Source organism: Octopus sinensis, linkage group LG15, assembly GCF_006345805.1.
Source record: "Octopus sinensis linkage group LG15, ASM634580v1, whole genome shotgun sequence".
NCBI classification, from domain to species: domain Eukaryota; kingdom Metazoa; phylum Mollusca; class Cephalopoda; order Octopoda; family Octopodidae; genus Octopus; species Octopus sinensis.
This window is the reverse complement of record NC_043011.1, coordinates 55,837,308-55,858,154: the sequence shown is the minus strand read 5'-3', so window position 1 is coordinate 55,858,154 and position 20,847 is coordinate 55,837,308. Positions and strand designations below refer to the sequence as shown.

Genomic DNA, 20,847 nt, shown 5'->3' with positions numbered 1-20,847 from the left:
TGGTCTGTCCTATGTAACCCCCACTATTTCACTTGTTTCTTGCTACTTTTATCACCTCTCCTGCCTTCCATTTAATCACACTACATTTATTTTTGCGGGCAGACTCCAGGGAGCCTAATCAAATTTAAAATCCATTTCAGAACACATTGCCATTACTCTACTCGTCAAAAATTTATAACTGATATTTCTATATGCTGTATTTTAATTAAGAGTTTGCAAGCTATCTTTGCATCTGAAAGACCAGGTGAAAAGGGAGAACCGTGGCAACAAACCTTTTTTTTTTATGAATGGTAAAATCAAAGTAAGAACTAGCTTAGTGGGAATAACTTTTCTAAATTGGTGTCTATACACACACACACACACACACACACATCAATTGCAAATAACCCAGCTGAGAATTATAAAAGCTACAGGCAACTAAATGTGACTTTTATCTATTACATATGGAAAGCCAATAGTCTGAAAATTCCATCAAATAGAATTTTTTAAAAACATTTTCTTGGTATAAGTCTAATAAAAAAGGAAATGAAAAGCCTGAGATGTGTCAGGTCTTTTCTCTGACTGTAAAAGAAAACCTTTAGGTTGCATCTCTGCTTGTCGAAACTACTTTTACTGTTGTGTAAGCTGAGAAGTTTTATTAACCAACATTTGCTGTTTACCGTTTGGTAGCTTTCTTCTCATTAGGCTGCTAGATATTATCATAGTGAATGTAAGCTTTCATCCTTTTAGGATCCATAAATTATAAGAACAATTAAATTTATGAAGACCAGCAGTCAATACAATCAAGGAAGAAAATAGATCTGCATTCTTAGTCCATCGTTTTAAGAATGAAAAGAAATAGCTTTAAATGTATGAAAATTTATCAAGTATTTTGGCAGTAACTGCTATGATTTAGAGTATAAAAATGGAAGAGAAGCTAGAAAGTGTAAAGTATATACAGCAGTCAAGTTGGTCTACTGAAATTGTAAACAGGAATTAGTGTTTGGATAAGAATAGCAACTATTTTTTGGCAACCTGCCTGATATAGTCTTCATCATCATTGTGTATTGTTCATAACATTGCTGCTTAGGCTATGAACTGCACCACTAAACCTTTTAAAACACACATGAAGAGCAAATTGCACAAATGAATTCGTTGCAAATTAGATATGAAATGAATTCAACAAATTTGAAAGGAATTCAAAGTGTTTCAGGAGATTTATAGAAATATTGGTCTTGTTATTGCAGTGAAATATTATTGATTTATAGAACAAAAATGGCCTTGAAAGAATTCTATCTGGTATGTTAACCTGAGTAATTTTGTCTTTGTTGCAATAAATAGCATCAGATGGCATTGTCAAAAGTTTAGCAGAAATTTTCTAAGAAGGTCACCTGACCGATATTATAATTGTAAATAATTTTTACGATACTCGTTTTATTTATTTCCACATGCTAAATAGGTTCAGTAAAATTAGTTATTTTGCTAATTTTGTATTATTATATCATAAGTAAGCCTCAAATGCAAACTTATCTCTGTAGCTATATATAAAAATAGATGAATGTATAAGAAATTATATTGCTAAAAGTTTAACCATAAAATAGTTTATATTTAAATTGATTTTTGATTTTGTGTGTCAAACTATTGTTTATATGCATATACTTTTTTTATTTTATGTTGATTATTTTTTGTATATATATATATATATTTTTTTTTTTTTTCATAAGACTGCATTAGTTTCCATATGAAAATCTATAAATATCTTTTATGATTAATTTCATGAATATATTTCTTGTAAAATTTTCTGTATGAGAAATTTTAAATTTTACCGGCGTTGGCTTTGGGGTTGATGTTATGTGTTGGACAGGTGCTGGGTTTAATTCATTCAGCTCTGCTCCTTCCTTGCTAGTCTGTAATTATGTCAATTTATGAAATCATCATTATCAATAATGAATTGACAGGAATTGGAGGTTCAAACCCAGCTTGATTTTACTCTACATTTTCATTATTCTGCTGTTAAGTACAAGTTACACAAATCAATTTGTTAACTGTACCCTTTTCTACAGTTTTGTGGCCTTGTGATACTCTGAAAAGTTATAATTATTACCAAAGCTTGAAAGAATTGGTAAAGCAATAAACTACTTTGTGGTGTTTAGTTACATTCCTTTATCATCTGAGTTCAAATCCATTTAAGTCAGCGTTTCATCTTGGGTTCCTTAAAATAAAACACCAGTCAAGAATTGGGGTTGATAGCCTTGTGCCTAAATCAGGAACTAATTATCATTAGTATTAATTAGTATTAAGGCAGCAAGCTGGCAGAATCGTTGGGGCAACAGACAAAATGCTTAGCAGCATTTTCGCTATCTTTATGTTTTGAGTTCAAATTCTGTCAGGTTGATTTTGTGTCTTATCCTTTCAGGCTCTATAAAATAAGTACCAGTTGAATACTGGGGTCAATGTAATCAACAAGTCCTCTCCTTCAAAATTTCAGGCCTTGTGTCTTTAGTAGAAAAGATGATTATTGTTATTATTATTTTGGTACTTATATTAAATATTTTTGGGCACTGATTTCATATCTTTTCCATCTTTCATACTTTGACCCCTGTTTCATTGCATCTTCATCTCTTAACTGATTTAATGTTATTCCTAATTCTTCCCTCATTCGACAATAACTTTCTTTCTCACCTCAGTCTTCAGTTTAAATTCAATTTTCACAACTTGGTTGTAATAGAGTGTAGCAGCCCCCTACATCAATCTTGTTTGCTCTCTGTTGCTTCTTAAACTTTTACTTTACACAAAAATATCTCAGATGAGACAATAAACATCAATGATTTCAGCAGCAACATTTTGCTCACTTTCAGCCAAATTCGAAAAATACACTTGGAATCAATAATTCATGACCTGCATTTTCTTCTTTTATCATAAATTTCTATCATTCCGTGTCTTTTCTTTTTTTTTCTTCTTCCTTTCTTTCTACGTCTTCCTCATCCTCCAAAGATCATTGGAGTTGATGCCTTCTGGTATTAGTTTCACTGGTTGTGTTTTGCTCTGATCCTACCAAGGAAAACTTTGAAGTTCATCTTTTCCAAAATGGCCATTCAAAAAATAAGAATACAAACCCCAGTCAAGAAGTTGTGTTGTACTTATTGACTGCTCTCCCCCTCCCCCGAATATTGTGTCCGTGTGTCAAAATAACGATTGCTTCATTACTTGTACTATTATCATTATTAAAGCGGCAAGTGGACAGAATTGTTAGCCCTGCTGGACATTTTGTCCATCATTACATTCTGAGTTCAAATTCTGCTGAGGTTGACATTGCCTTCCGTCATTTCAGGGTCTATAAATTAAGCAGCAATCAAGCATTGGAGTTGATATAGTAATAATAATAATAATGATGAAATTATTGTATACAGTGCTCAGGTGCACCACAACTTGTCAAAAGTGTGTATAAAGCATATGTAGTAATGTACAAATGTCTGGAAAGCGAACAGTGTATGAGTCAGATACATGCTGGCATGTGTATGGAGGGGAGAAAATCAGGTGTAGTGCTGGGGAATCTCAGGAAGCATGGAAGTTTTGAAGGATGCAGTGCTCCGACAACTAACAACTGATGCCGGCAGTTTGTTCCATGCTTCAGCAACTCTCAGCCTGAAAAAATGTTTCCGAAAGTCATGGAAGGAGCTGTGCTGTTTCAACTAGCCTCTTCCCCGAAATTTCAAGCCTTATGCTTTTAGTAGAAAGGACTATTATCATAACAAACATTATAATGGACTAGAAAATATTTAGGTTCTGTTGCTACGTGCACCAGTATCATTTATCTTTTTATTGCTTTCAGGAAAACATGATTGTCAAAACTTCTCATATTCCAATCTATATATAGACTCGTTACTTCATACGAGGGGGTGCTAAAAAGTTCCTAGCTTTGGGTAAAAGAAAATGCAGAAGGATCAGTTAATTATGCTTTTATTCAACATATTTCCCTCTCAGATTTCACACGTATTGCAGCAGTCCTTCAGTAAGCCCTGTAAGAGAACTCAAAAGGTTGTGTCTCCGATCAGGTTTTTTGCAATACCCTCAATACCAGGAACCTTCCAGCACACCCTTGTACTCAAGAATGAAATTATTGCTAATTCAAAGATGCATAAAATTTGAAATTCGTTTGGAAATATTGTCTCTTTAAATAACACTCATCTGTTTTCTATCTCGGGTATATGGCCATCATTGATTTCTGGTTCTACTTGGACATTTTACCAAGACATAAGCATCAATAGACTGGCGAGTCTTAGATGTACTGAATGACTGTACCAAATATCAGACTTCCGGGAAAAGCTGGGATTCTGTGATGGGGGCTGGTCTTGGAAAGACAGCAATCTTGTTTGTTGTTCTAAATTGTCTTAGAGTAATTTTGTTTTTCTTTGCTTTCAAAGCAAATCAGTTCACCATTTGCACCATCGCCAAATACACTAATTAAATGGATATTTGAGCCTCTTTATCTAAAAGAACCTATTTCTTATGTTTGCATATATACATACATATTCACATGTAGTTTCATATGTGTGTATATATGTATATACAAGTATGTGTATATACACGCACACACACACACTCACATGCATACATGTATACATACGCTTATACTACACACACTCCTTTATACATAGTTTGTATTTGAAAATAGACATAAAGAAATTTTAACGGCAGTGCTCCTGCATGGACACAACCTCTGGCTGAAATCGATAATAGAATATAAAATCGTTAGATCTTTAAAGATGATCAAAAGAGATCTATGAGGTGATTGAGATACTAATGTTTGATACAGTAACAGGGAATCGTACAATATAGTAAATCTATTCAGGAGGAGAGGGGTTGGATGATAAGATTCCATCCTTTATGTAAGGTTTTCTGGAGTTCAGTAACAACAGATTTCAAAAGTTAGATCATGTTATCATGACAAGTGTGTTACCATTATGCCAATGTACCCCTATGCATTTCCTAACTTTCATCAGATTTGTTCTGTATGATGGGTTAAGATTTCTTATAAATTTTACCTGTCTGTAAGTTTCACTAGAAACAACTACTATTAATAAAAGCTTTTTGGTCTAAAGTGATGTTCAAATCACAAATAGTTTTTATTCAATGAATGTCTTTCAGAAGCTGGGTTTAGAGGTCAAATTAAAAAGGTATTATGTGGAAACTGGAAAAAAAAATCCTCACCATTAAAGTTAGGCAAAAAGTTTTTATTACGGATTATTACTGGCTGTGTACCAAATTGTTGACTATTTTTGTGTTGGCTAAAATGAAAATGATTATGGTTCTGGATTACAAAAGGTCTTATTTACTTTAAGTGGTCTAATTTTTCTTAATAGTTGTTAGTATTAGATTTGAAATGTGAAATTGCTTCTTTACTAGCAATTATGGATCATCTGCAGAGGAATAAATGAAATAAAGGATACACATAAAGAGAATTCAAAAGAATGGAAATTGCTCTGTTACATGAATATAGTTATAAGAAATATAATTATGTAATGACCTTTAGTATTATAATGAAAGGGGACCTTGGTAAACATTGGATTATAATTGTAGGGAAAGAAATGTTATGGTAGGATAGTTATACCTTTCTTAAGGACATTGGTGAAATTAATATTTCTAATTAGGAATTAAAGTAGACTTATTTGCCGTTGTTGCTCATCTGGAATACAATTTTTGCGTTACACTTATTGAATCTGGTATTTAGAAACCAGTATGACCTTTTGATAAGTTACAATGCAGACTTCCATCTTGAAAATCTATGAAATTTTCTCCTCTAACCATTTTTAAGTGTTTTAACTTTTTGAAATATTTTGTTGGATAGCTTCCAGTTAGGGGTCACATTTTACTATATGAGTAGTTACCCTTATAGGGAATATATCTGGAGGTTTTCTTGGAGTGAAAGGAGGTAAAAATTGGCTGCTTTCATTTTACTTCTAAGTTAAAAAAAAAAAACAATTACATTTGTAGCTAAATGGAGTTTGTTTTTAGTTGAAGTTTGTACAGAAGTGGCTGCATGCCATGGAACATCAGAGTAACAGGTCACTGGACTGGCTTAAGTTTATAATTTGTTCTGTTACTAATTGCATAAAATTAATATTATATTTCTGTATTTTAGAAAGTTAGTCTGCTTTTTGTTTAGATTTAAACTTTGTTGCGCATGGAGATACTAACTGCTATGACCAGTTTGATTCTGTTTGGACTTGAAAATAATTTACACCTTTGATTCTAATGTGTGTGTGTGTGTGTGTGTGTATTTAATCATTTATAAAATTTGGTAATTTAAAGATTTATTGTCATGAAAATTTTGTATAATCATAAATTAAATATTTTTTCGTAGTTATTAAAATTAAAAAAACTTTTCATTTTTATTAATTGATGAAATCAATATAACTACTTTTTAACTTTTAGCATTTTATAAGTAATTATATTTATGTTTTCTAAAATATTTAATTTAATCTGTGAAATAGAGTTTATTGGAAACAAACAAGCAAAAAAAAATGTCTAAGTAAATAAAAGACCTTTCCAAGCATTGTACAGTGTTCATGGATGAGACATTTAATCCTAAACACATTAATCTCCCAGGCTACAAGCTAGTCTCTAAAATAATTTGATCTGTGATAAATTTTATAAAGAAGCCTACATACATACGACTCATCAGAAGTATTAACATGAAAATTCCTGTATAAGTCACTATGCTGGGTATACATTCTCCTGCATTTAATCTTAAGTATTTAAGTGCTGTAGCTTGGGAGAGCCAATCTTTGGATTTAAGGTACTGGAATCATATTAGGACCATAATGTTGTCCCTTTTGAACAATGCACCTAACTGTTGTTGCTGCTGTTGAGTGAAGCGTCTTCGTCCCAGAGCTCGCAAGATTGTGTCTCTGTAGTGGGAGAAGTCCGAAACGTGGTCCTTTGCTACTCGCAAGACCCGCAGAAGAGAAAGCAGGTCAACCCCCGACACCGAGAGCATTGATGGATGGATGAATGCGCATCCAGGCTCAGCGGTTGCGTAGGAAGTCAGGGACAAGAAACAGGAAGAAAGAGTGAGAGAAAGTTGGGGCAAAAGAGTGCAACAGGGGTCGCCACCGCCCCCTGTCAGAGCCTCGTAGAGCTTTAGGTATTTTCACTCAATAAACACACACAACGCCCGGTCTGGGAATCGAAATCGCGATCCTCTGACCGCGAGTCTGCTGCCCTAACCATTGGGCCATTGCGCCTTCGCTGTTGTTGCTGCTTTGTTGCTTGAGCTATTCAACATAACCATTGCTCCTTAACAGTTGACCAGAGAAAAAGCATTGTTCCGGAAAAATAATTGAAATTGTTAATTATAGTTTAATGTCCTCTTTGCATTAGCAAAATATTTTTTCAAATGCAAATATCTAAAATGTGTGTGTGTACACATATGTACGTATGCACGTATGTATGTATGTACACACACACACATGCACGCACACACACACATATACACACACACACACACATTATTCCAACTATATTATTAGTATATTGAAAAGCAATCCTAGAGTAAAACATTTTTCTTTTCCCTATGATATATAGATGTAGATGTTTACAACTGTTTTATTACAGAAAAGCTATTTGTAAATATAGTGAACTGAATACACCCACCTGTGTGTGTGTAGGTGGATGAGTGTATGTATGTATGTATGTACACTCACAGCTACTGATAATATAATAGAATCAACACTATTCTTTGATGCAAGTCTCCAAGTGGATACTAGCCTTCATCAATGGCTCTGAAGTAGAGACAGGAATAGAACTGGAAATAGTGGCTTGGCATTTGGTCACCACTTTGCTCTTTTTATTTCTACCTCTACTTCACAGCTATTGATGAGTGCTAATATCCACTTGGGTACTTACATGAAACGCTGCCATGGATTCTATTTCATAGTTACCTATCTACTCACGGATACTATGTATTCATAGGTTAAGCCTGTGTACTTACTCACTTGCTCTTGTTATAAATTTTTATATATATATATATATATATATATATATATATATATATATATATATATTCATACATACAATAACAAACTTCAAACAAGTGTGAACTGAGCAGTGCTATGTTTACCCATGTGAGCGATACCACACACACACACACACACACACACACACATGCACACACACACACGCACACACACACATGCACACACACACATGCACACACATAAAGAGATGGACAAAACAATGGAAATACTTTAATGGAAGTTTTATTATTTAATACAGGTGTTGATTCACCTTTGACATCAATCACAGCTTTAATACTTGAAGGAATTGACTTGTACAAGTTCTGAACAGTTGTTTGAGGAATTTTGAGCCATTCTTCAAGTAAAGTCTGTTTTGGTTCTTTCGGCAACGATGGCAGAGGGAAGCACGTTCTCACTTGCTGCTTTGAAATACTCTGGTGATTGTTGAGGACCAATCCAAATGGGCTGCTTTTCTTTTGGTCTTTGTACCAATTTTGAATAACATTTGGCTGTTGCCAGCCTCCCCTAGTACCTGTGCCGGTGGCACGTAAAAAGCACCATCCGTACGTGGTCGATGCTAGCACCACCTTGACTGGCTTCCGTGCTGGTGGCAGGTAAAAAGCACCAACTGATCGTGGCCGTTGCCAGCCTCCCCTGGCACCTGTGCCAGTGGCATGTAAAAAGCACCCACTGTACTCACGGAGTGGTTGGCGTTAGGAAGGGCATCCAGCTGTAGAAACACTGCCAGATCAGACTGGAGCCTGGTGCAGCCTCCTGGCTTCCCAGACCCCGGTCGAACCATCCAACCCATGCTAGCACGGAAAATGGGTGTTAAACGATGATGATGATGATGATTTGCTGTGTGAATCTGTAGATTATTGTCCTGAAAGGTCAATCAAAACACTCAGATAATCCTTGGCATTAACTCTTCTCTGCAGAACTACTAAAGGCCCCAGAGATTCCATGATATGGCTGCCCAAATCATTACAAAGTTGTCTCCATGCTTTACAGTAGGCACCAAACAATCAGGGTTGAAATCTTTTGGGGGCTGTCTTTTGACATAAACTCACCCTGAGGTTTGGGAAAAGGGGTGAATGAGGATTTTTTCAAAGAAGATGACATTGTTGCATTGAGTCATTGACCACTTCTGATAGTCTAGACGAGTGCTCCAAAACCTTTTTTCACTTGCAGTACACATATTCTTTTCAAAATTCAGTGGCACAGCAGAACTAAAAATATAGGGGCAAAAAATTATATCCAGGTTCCACTGCAGTGTGCCATGGCATACTGGTTGTGGAGCATTGGTCTAGACATAATTTTTTTCTGCTTCTCAATGTTGATGGGTAACTGGAGGGGTTTAGCAATCACAGTCCTCCCATTACAGTGTCCAGCTTCATGGAGAGCTGATGACATACAGGCTTGGCAAGATGGTGGATTAGCTCTGCTGCTCCCTCTCTTTTCCTGCCATAATTCAATGGATTGCAATCTCTCTCTCTCTCTCTCTTCCCCCCCCCATTCAGAATAATGCTTGCCAGAGCTGGTTTTACTTTGGAGACTGTACCTCTCAAAACATTGGGCAATTCAGAAGTTTTAATGATGACTGATGCTTTACAACAATTTGTTGCCTTTGGGAATAAGATTAGTCATCCATTTTAACTTATTCAAATATAAATTACTGACAAAAAAAAAAGTCTAGCTATATCAAGAAGTGAAAGGTATACATAAAGCACAAGAAACTATATAGAAACTAGTACTTTAACAAAAATTGGTGTTTCCATTATTTTGTTTCCTACCTCTATGGATGTGTGTGTGTGTGTGTGTGTGCATGCATGTGTATATATGTGTCATTGTCATCAGTCAACATCCCTTTTTGCCATGTGTGTGTGTGTACCTGTCAAACCTTTATTTGATGCCATCCTTCCTTCCCCCCCCCCGACCCTTCTTTTATCTACCTGTTGGACACCTTTTGCTCTCTTTCGCTCATCTCCTGATTCGGTTCATCTCTCTGTTACCTGCATCCCCTCCATCTCTTATCATCCTAACACTTACAAAGCTCACAGACTATGAATGGCTGCTCTGCATCTCCACACTCCACTCTTTTCCTATCCTTCACCACTAGGTTCTGTGTACCAATGACATTATTAGTTCATTCTCATCACTCTGTCTATAATATTTCTCAACCCATCATTTGTAATGCTCCCTCGCTGTCAGCCATTTCTCTCTCTCTCTCTCTTCTCTGGCCTCCCCAACACCTTTCATTGAAGTGGAGGTGCAATGGCCCAATGGTTAGGGCAGCGGACTTGCGGTCGGAGGATCGCGGTTTCAATTCCCGGACCGGGTGTTGTGTGTGTTTATTGAGCGAAAACACCTAAAGCTCCACGAGGCTCCGGCTGGGGTGGTGGCAGCCCCTGTTGTACTCTTTCGCCCCAACTTTCTCTCACTCTTTCTTCCTGTTTCTTGTCCCCGACTTCCTACGCAACCGCTGAGCCTAGATGCACATTCATCCATCCAGTGATGCTCTCTGTGTCGGGGGTTGACCTGCTTTCTCTTCTGCGGGTCTTACAAATAGCAAAAGACCACGTTTCGGAATTCTCCCACAACAAACAAACAAACAAACCTCTCATTGACTCTCTCTGGATCCCCCACCTCCTTCATTTATTTCTCCTGTGTTCCCTTCCTCTCACATCTTCCCACTCTTGCACTTATAATGTGGGAGAGCCCTCGACCCCCACTCAAGCAGCCCACCTCAACACTCTCACCCATCTTGTCACTCTCTTTCTCACTAACTCCTGACACTAATCTCTTCCCTTTCCATACTCTCTTCTCCAGGAGTGTCTAGTCTGTCATTCTATCCATGACCACCTCTTCACAGTTATAAATCTGTTCCTTTCATCATACTTTCCCTTCTGCCATCATATCGGCTCTCCTATTCTCCTTCAGTTATAGGGTCACTTTTGGCCCTTAATTTTGCAAGTTGTAAGGCAACCTCATAAAGCCAGTGACATAAAACATAGTACAGTGTGTAATATGGCTGGCATTAGGAAGGGCATCCGACCATAGAAATCCTGCCGCATTGTACCATGACACAGCCCTCCATCTTCTCAGGTCCTATTGAACTGTCCAACCCATGCCAGCATGGAAAGCCAGATGTTAAATGATGATGATGATAATACATATATATATATATATATATATATATATATATACACACACATGAATATACAAATGTATGTACATATCTATATGTATGTATGTAGACATACACACACACACACACACATCCATACACCCACATACAAAGCTGTTTATCAAAAGGTGTGCTGTCTGATCAATTTTACTTTTTATTTTTGACCTTTTGTTTCTTTTTTTTAGATGAGCCAAAGTGAGCAAGAGCCAAAGTCCTAAATGACTTAAGATTTCGTCCTGGTACGCATTGGGCTTCAGACTACCCTATTCCAGTTGGAAGAAGTCTGCTTTAGAAATCAAATAGTTTCTTACAATAGACAAAATATCAGATATATTCTAGTGATATATTATTCTAGGGTCACAGAATTAGAAATAAAATTGGTTTTTTTGTATTTATTTTGTATTCTCTTTTTTTTTTTTTTTGTATTATTCAACAAATTCACTCAGTCATGGACTAGTTGTATAGGTCAACTGGAAGGGATACAGAAGTTCCATTCTGGTGACATATTTATGACTGGAACTACTTGCAGTGTCTGGGCTAAGATGGCAAAGGAAGATATGATGAGAATAAAGACTTTTGTTTGTTTTTTGTTTTTTTTATAAGAACAGTAGATGTGGAATGTTGTCTATCAGTTCCTTATTTAGCAGATTGAAAGTGAAAGTACAAGAGAATTATAGTGGAATGGATGTTATTGAGTTAGTTTAGAAGAAAGGCCAAGTTCAATAGGGGTGGGCTGGGTAGGGAATAAAGCATTAATAAATGTCGACTGGGAATTTATTTAAACTGTTACAGATGTGCAAAGCTAAAGGGGTATATTTTTTGTATTGAATGAAAGAGGCCACCCTCTCTCTCTCTCTCTCTCTCTCTCTCTCTCTCTCTCTCTCTCTCTCTCTCTCTCTCTCTTTGTTAAATAGGTGGAAGATGTAGGCAATGATTAGATAAAACATGGACAATCCTGGAGAGATTCTTTCTAGTCAACCTAGACAGTAATTAAAAACAGCCATGATGATAATTGAATTTGTATCTATCGGCTCTTCAGCAAGATTTTTTTTTCTTTTTTTTGCTTTACCATAATATTGTTTAAAGCGTTCTCATTTGTTATTTGTATACATTTAATTCCTTCTTTAGAATTTTAGGGCAAATTTCGGTGTCTTTCTTCATTGGCTTTCGATTTATTAGAGTGCAAAATCTTATGAATGGTTAATTCCCATCACAGACCTTTGGTAATGTTTGCGAGAGAGTTGTCAGTAATTATGCAGAATTCAATCAGTCCAATTCATAAGTGTTCATATATATATATATATATATATATATATATATATATATGACTGGAATTTCTGGTGTTATTTTTAATTCTGTAATTACAATTGTTTCAGTACGACATGTGAAATAGATTTCATGAACATGCATGTTAATAATAAATATAGATGCATTAAGTGCCCTTGTGCATTTCATCAGGTTGAGTCTTAAACATAAAGAGCACAAAAGATCTGCCATCGATTGATGTCTACTAATCTCATGGGACATGGGATCATTACATAAAGCATTAACATCGACTACATTTTCTGTGTTCCCTCTCTCTCCCTTTCATACACACACACACACACACACACATACTCTTTTACTTGTTTCAGTCATTTGACTGCAGCCATGCTGGAGCACTGCCTTTAGTTGAACAAATTATTGACCCCAGGACTTATTCTTTGTAAGCCTAGTACTTATTCTATCAGTCTCTTTTGCTGAACTGCTAAGTTATGGGGATGTAAACACACCAGCATCGGTTGTCAAGCGATGTTGGGGGAACAAACATATACACACACATACATATATATACATATATATATATACGATGGGCTTCTTTCAGTTTCTGTCTACCAAATCCACTCACAAGACTTTGGTCGGCCCGAAGCTATAGTAGAAGACACTTGCCGAAGGTGCCATGTAGTGGGACTGAACCCTGAACCATGTGGTTGGTAAGCAAGCTACTTACCACACAGCCACTTCTACATCTATATATAGTTTTCAAGTAGTTTCAGTTAACAAGTTGATTGTAAGTTAAAACATTAAAAATACTGAGAAAATGATTGTAAGAAATCGTTCTAAATAGCTGACCAATTTATCAACAGCTTTTTTTTTTATGAAGAAAATAAATTAGCAATACGGAGATGTACTTGCATAGCGAGTGACTTGATCTGAGATCGTGTGCTGGAACAAAAACAATTGCAGCGTGGAAGGTGTTTATAAGCCATTTAAGAAACACAAAAACCGTTAAATTCACTTCAACATTTAAATTTAATTTTCCAAAATATTTTCGTTGCTTTGAGACCGCGACCTGTTCACTGATGCTGCACAAAGTTTTGTCAGTGAACAGGTCGCAGTCTCAAAGCAACGAAAATATTTTGACAAACTAAATTTAAATGTTGAAGTGAATCTAACGGTTTTTGTGTGTTTCTTGAATGGCTTATAAACACCTTCCACGCTGCAAATTAGAAATACATTTCTAATTTGAATAAAGTTGGCTAATTAGTTTGTTTCCAAACATTACTGCTAGATAAAAGCATATGTTAGATTATATTCTTTTCTAACCCATTCTTCTTCAGCAAACATTGAATGTTTCTGTTTAATTCTTATTGAATTCTGTCGACGGGCCTCTAGTTACGTCTCTACTGTCCAGGTTGGCTTCCTTCTCTATAAATACTTGTCTAGCCCTTCTTCCATGTCTATTTCCTTTATTAACCCCCATCTTCACCACTGTTAGTCTTCCTCATCACTAGATTTGTCTCATTTAAGATTCTGCATAAAAATAAAAAAAAAAGCAAGTTTTGATACAATTAATTCTAAGCTAATTAACAATTTAGGAATCGATTCAATAAGGATTTTATTTTTGAGCTTCTTCCACCCCCACCCCACCCCACCCACCCCCTCCAAGTTGCTTGATCTTTATTTGACCTTTTGTTTTGCCTGTATATGCACTTTCTGGTCTGGTGATGCATTCTATTTATGAAAATATATTGATTTTGTTTCACACTGAAACAGGTCCTGCTGTTTGCCCTGCCCCGTCCCTTATTTTTCTGTCACCATGAAGACTTTTCATATATCTTAACTAGCCAATTGTTTATACAATACCTGTCCTTGAGCTTCCAAAGCTTCTTATAACAATTGTTAACTTGAAATCTTTTATATAATCTGCAAATGTAACTGTCACTCTGTTTCATAATTTATGTATGCTGTGTCTACTTATACCATGGGAGAGATCAATAAGTAAATGACACGTTTTATTGCACAAAGATTGATTGTGTCTTTGTGCTCACACATAAATCTATAGGAGCCGAGGTATATTTTACTGAAACATTCAATATGACAGCTTGTTGATTTAGTTTGCAGCACGATTTAATCATCTATAGAGGATACTTTTTATTTCAAAAGGTATTTATCAACTTTCAAATGTCTGTTTATTTTAATTGATAAGTTTAAAATGTATTGACAAAGTGTAAATTTCTGAAAGGAAATTTCTGTTTTCTTTTAGATAATCGCAGGCTCAAAACAAAACTGTGTCACAAAGATATTTTCTTTGCAGCCATGCTTGTGGGATTGAATAACAACCTTGAGCAAGTAATTTCCATTCTAGCTTCAAGTTGGCCAATATTCTATGAGCAGAATTTGGTAGAAAGAAACTGTACAAAAGCTAACCCTATCTGTGTGTGTTTGTGTGGTGGGGGTTATGTTGTATTCCTCTGTGAATTTCAAATAAAAATTAAGTTGAGACTGAAATAAGTATCAGAGTTGATACAGTCGATGAAAAACCTTGAAGGTGATGCTCCAGTATGGCTACAGTCCAGTGACTGAAACCAATAAAAAGAATAGTCTAAGTAGAAGGCAGAAAAAGGCCCAATAAAAATAGCCAACAGTTGGACCATCAAAAGTTTATACATAAGTTTGTTCTTCTCTTCATGCTGTTTTTTTTTTTTATGCTGGTTAGTTTTAGTTAGTAATTCTGTTACTTTATCTTGTTCACTATTTATTATGTTGTCAGATGCGTTCAAGTTTGAAATGATTCCAAACCCGTAAACAAATTGTTTATTTCATACATGTAAATAATAACTCCACCTATTCCTTCTGTGTATTGCTTCTTTTGCTTCAGTTGTCATTAAACTTCTCTGATCACCAATGAATCTCTGCATCTCTTCAACGTTTATTCTTCTTACATTTCACATTACTGCTTCAAGTATCTCAGTCCCCTCTTTGTTTTGCTTCATCTTCACTTTCATATTGGGTCTCTCTCTGCCAGTAACAACCGTTTAGTTGAGTGCTAAGTCTCTAAAATATAACATCTTATGTTCAGCACAATAGTTGTGGCCAGTAAAGCCTAACCTACTGTAAGCAATAACAATAGGGATGGGTAGAATATGTTAATAAATCTTTTCTTTGGTCTTGTTCTCATGCCACAAGATATTTTGAGCCCTCATGAAAGGTTTTTGGTGTCTGTATCATCAGAGCAGTCTTGAACAAGCTTTTTCTGGTTCGTAATCCAGGTTGTGATTCCAGAGAGAAGAACGTTCTCTATGCATGTCTTAAAGAAGGACATTTTTGTTGGTTTTGAAATATTTGATTGCCAGACGTTTTGAAGCTTATTACACTTACTCCAGGTTAAGAGGACCCTACTATTATAAGACAGGTCACTGGTGCATTCATTGCATGTAGATTAGAAGTTGTATTGGAAACTGAAGTATGTTTCTAAGGACAGTCATTATGTGATATGTCTTGAAATGAAACCAAACTTTGGCAGCTTCCTTTTCTTCTTTCAGCTGTTGCAACCACTTATTTAGAAAGCAATTTCAGCCAGACAGAACATGAAACCACAGCTGTATCACCAAATCATGTACTCAATGCAATCTGCCTTTTGTTTGTAATGTTTAGAATACTGCTAAGATATTAATTCTTCCAACTACTATGATGTCTTAATTGAAATTTATGCTATGGGAAATTTTAGTCGAGAACTTTTTGTGTATAGCCTTAGGTATTACGTAACTACATTCTGTCATTAGTCTAATTGAGTTACTTCCCTTAGCTCTATTGTAAATTATGCTACGACTTGTTGTCAGACTATATCACTAACAGTACTTGTTTAGACAAGAAAACATCTTGTGATTTATAGATTGAGTGGGTGGATTTCATTGTCATTGCAGATTGTTGAAAGCTAGTCGTTAAAAACATCTTGTACATGTAAATTGCCACTGTGCATTCATTCAACTACAAATGTTATTGCAGCTTCTATAAAAACAGTCGCTTTTAAAATTTTGTTTTGAAATTTTATCCTACATTTATGATTCCAGTATAATATATATCAAGTTTCATTTTTTAATACCTGTTTCTCTTTGACATTTGCATATTCACTTGTATTATTATTATTATTATTATTATTATTGTCGTGTCATTTTGGTTTTCTGTTCTACACGTTTCACCCACCACCACCACTACCACCAAGTTCAGTGGCAATGAGATTAACACACTGATCTCTGAAGAAGGCACATTACCCTCCTTGTCTCAGCCAAACTGAAAGTGTCACTTTCATTCCACGGTTGAGTGGATTAGCAGCAGTAAGAAAGTCATCCGGTCTATAACAAATACTTGTTCGCACACTATATATAAATGTCTGTCTTTGCAGAAGTGATCTTAACCCTTAGAAAAATAGAAGTAAGACAGTAGAAAAAGAAAAAGAAAAAAACACCCACACCCACACCTAGTGATAAATTCTTTCTTGTAAGTAGCTGTCAGCATTTCTGAATTACTTGTAACAATAATGGATTCTGCTGCTCTTGTTTCATCTCTTGGTTGGTTATAGCTTGCAGGTAATTTACTATTTCATTTATATGGCTTCTCTTTTCACATCCCATGTCCATCCCATACATGATCTATTGTCAGAGCCACCTAATGTACAAGTTATTTGTCAGCTTGCCAGAATAATACTGCATATTTCTGAGCAGTCATTCATAGCAAAATGTGTAAAGTATTGGAATTCTGCACACTCCTTTTTAGAAGTATTAACGAGTTACCAGTAACACACAACCAATAGCTTCTTCTTAAACCGTCTTCTCTTCATCTACTCTTTTTTTCTTTCTTTTGTTTTCCTAATTCAAATTTTAACCTTTCTCTAAGTTTTAAGCTCTTTTATGCTTCATAAAATTCAATCAGCTCCTTCAAACAAATATTCCTTGTAATTAGTTACTAAAATTGCCCACAGTTTGGATAGTTATCTTTTACTTGTTTCAATTATTGGGTTGTGGCCATGCTGGGGCACCACCTTAAAGAGTTCGGTCAAACAAATCAGCCCCAGCATTCATTTTTTCTTTAAGTCTGGTACTTATTCTATCGGTCTCTTTTGCCAAACTGCTAAGTTAGGAGGGCTTAAACAAACCAACACTAGCTGTCAAACAGTAGTGGGGGATAAATACAAACACGCACACACACATTAATTTAAACAGACATACATACATAATTTTTTGGACTAACGAGTATATGTCAATTAGTGTGTTGAGTAAAGCACATCCACAGTTTGGGCTGCCTGGTGTCATCTATGGTTGTGATATAGTTCCTTTGGATCTACGTCAGGGATTTCACAGTGTTAGTTGAGAAAATAATTGATGAAGGAAACAGAAGATAGATTTAGCACGAGTCTTTGTTCAGTACGACGACCATTTTGACCTATTCTGCAACTGTCCATTATGGGTAGGATATTGTGCATCTAATTGCGTTGCGTTGTGCAATTGTTAGCCAGTTGTAACCAAAATACAACATTCCAAGGACAACTCAGTATATCTAGCATGACATCCCCTTCTTTTTGCATGAACCTGATGTGATACAAACTGCACAGATTGATGCAACACAGATGCACGATATCCTACCCTTAAGGTGGTGAACTGGCAGAAATGTTAGCATGCTGGGTGAAATGCTTAACGGTATTTCGCCTGCCGCTACGTTCTGAGTTCAAATTCCGCTGAGGTCGACTTTGCCTATCATCTTTTCAGGGTCAATTAAATAAGTACCAGTTACGCACTGGGGTTGATATAATCGACTTAATCCGTTTGTCTGTCCTTGTTTGTCCTCTCTGTGTTTAGCCCCTTGTGGGTAGTAAAGAAATAGGTATTTCATCTGTCTTTACATTCTGAGTTCAAATTCCGCTGAGATCAACTTTGCCTTTCATCCTTTCGGGGTCGATAAATTAAGTACCAGTTGCTTAATGGGGTCAATCTAATTGACTGTCCCCACTTCCACAAGAAATTTTGGACCTTGTGCCTAGTGGAGAAAAGAATATCCTACCCTTAAGGGACAGTTTCAGGATGAGTTGAAACAATCATCATACTGAATAAAGACTGATGCTAAATCTATCTTCCATTCCTTTCATCAGTTTTTTTATATATGCATGATGGGCTTCTTTCAGTTTCCTTCTACCAAATCCACTCACAAAGCTTTGATCAACCCAAGGCTATTGTAAAAGACACTTGCTTAATGTGCTGCACAGTGGGATAGAACCCAGAACCATATGGTTGAGAGTCATGTCTGAATTTTCCAAATGTAATCATTGGTTTTTTCCCTTTTTTTTTTTTTTTTTTGCTTTTCTCTGCAATCCTAAACTGTTCTTCAACCTAGTAAACTCTTCATTTGAAAAATTTAAACCAAATGATGTTTATCCAAAACATATCAATAATAACAATAATAATCTTTTCTACTAAAGGGACAAGGCCTGAAATTTTTGGGGTGGGGACTAGTTGATTACATCAACCCCAGTATTTCACTTGTATTTAGTTTATCAACCCTGAAAAGACAAAAGGCAAAGTTGACCTCAGTGGAATTTGAACTCAGAATGTAGCGACAGACATAATACTGCTAAGCATTTTGCACAGCGTGCTAACGATTCTGTAAGCTCACCACCTTGAATAATAATAATAATAATAATAATAATAATAATAATAATAATAATAATAATAATAATAATAATAATAATAATAATGATGATGATGAGTGATTGTTGAAACCTTATGAGGTTAGAATGTCTATAGCTAGAAGGAAAAATGGGTGTATGTATGGTATATTGAAGGAGTCAGATATATTAAGCTTAATATTCTTGAAATAAAATGATAATTATGGGAGAAAATGTTAGGGTGATGATGATGATGATGATCATCATCATCATCATATAGATTGAAGGAAAATGGAGTGATTGGATGGCATGTAGGAAATCAGTTCTTTAGAATGGATTGAAAATTTAAAGTTACCTTTAAAAATTTGTAAATATTAATGCAATTTGTGAAGATAATTTGTATGGAGTACTTACTAAAGCTCATTGTAATATCTGACTTACAAGTATTTCTAATTAATAATCTTAATGATTTAATTATTAGAATGTTGATGAATTTATAAAGATTTACCCTCAGAGGAACAATATTGTGACTTATATTTAGAACAGCTACGTGAATTAAAACATTTTTCACTTTCTGTTGAATACTTAAGTTTATTACAGCTAATTGTTGCAAAAAATGCTTTGTTTTCCTAAAATTGTTTCAAGTCTTTTGAGACCATATTTTTAATGAAATATACAGCCTGTGTGTATTAATTAATTTTGAAAATAATCAACAGTTTGGAAGGATTTAGTAAAATATCATCATCATCATCATCATTACCCCACAGCCTTCCAACATGTTTTGCCGTGTACCGTTTCTTTTCCCTTGGTTCCATGTTATCCTTGTCATTTTCAGTTCCTCTTCAATCTGTCTTCACCAGATGATCCTCAGATGCCCTTCTTTTCTTTTGGTTTCAATCCATGGCTTGCCTTGCCAAACATTCTTCTCATCCATTTAATACAGAGTCAATCTATCTTCACTTTTCTCTTGTTGTTTGTTGGCCAATGGGTTTCTACTTGACTTTGGCCCAGAGGTTTTTGTTGTTCACAAATTTTTTGGATATCTAATCTAAAGGATATTTCTGGAGCATGTTTGGAACTCTGTGCATTCATTCAATATTGGTTGGTGCCAGCTGGAAGATAGATTTGCTGGGGATATTAAAAATTCTTGATTTAATATGTCAGGCATTCAAAGATGAAATATCCAGCAATCTCCTTTTCCGGAAGCACGTGAATGCAGGTCTCAGCAGATCAAGAAAAGCAGATGTTGATCAACTTGTGGAAGACGCTGGCTATCAAGTTGGGGATACAAAGACAACATTGAGCCTTCTGGCATGGAAGAGTTGCATTGGTCCAGGCAAGTTACCCAACCGGGTGGATAATACATCAGAAAAGTCTTTGTTTTGTAGACAGGCATTAAAATGTTGAAAGTTTGACTCCTATTTCTTAATCTCCCTTTAGTGAACACCATAATTCCAAGAGAGAGAAAATGTTTCACATTATTCATCATGTGATTTTTGACCATGAATGACCCAGAGTTGTCCTTTTTAATGTCCACTGTCACTTTGTGGATGGCATTTACCTGATATTCCAGACTTCCCAGTAAAATAACTAACCATATTACTAAACTTCTTGTGTTACTACATTACTAAACAAAAGATTCTTACATGACATTAGGATGGGAATTTTTAATCTGAATATGAATGGGTTAACCCTTTAGCATTCAGATGATTCTGTCAAATGTAAAGCTTAGGTATTCACACCAT

At 35.5% G+C, this 20,847-nt stretch overlaps 1 protein-coding gene and 1 long non-coding RNA gene across 5 annotated transcripts in view; both read left to right on the top strand.

The window, feature by feature from the left end:
* The window catches only part of LOC115219795 (protein prune homolog 2), a 204,046-nt gene that overhangs the window by 87,487 nt on the left and 95,712 nt on the right, over positions 1-20,847 (top strand). The gene's annotated exons all lie outside the window — the stretch shown is intronic.
* Positions 652-11,579, top strand: LOC118766371. Its single transcript, XR_005002306.1, has 2 exons — positions 652-1,278; positions 11,370-11,579. It is a non-coding gene; the product is annotated as an uncharacterized LOC118766371 (long non-coding RNA).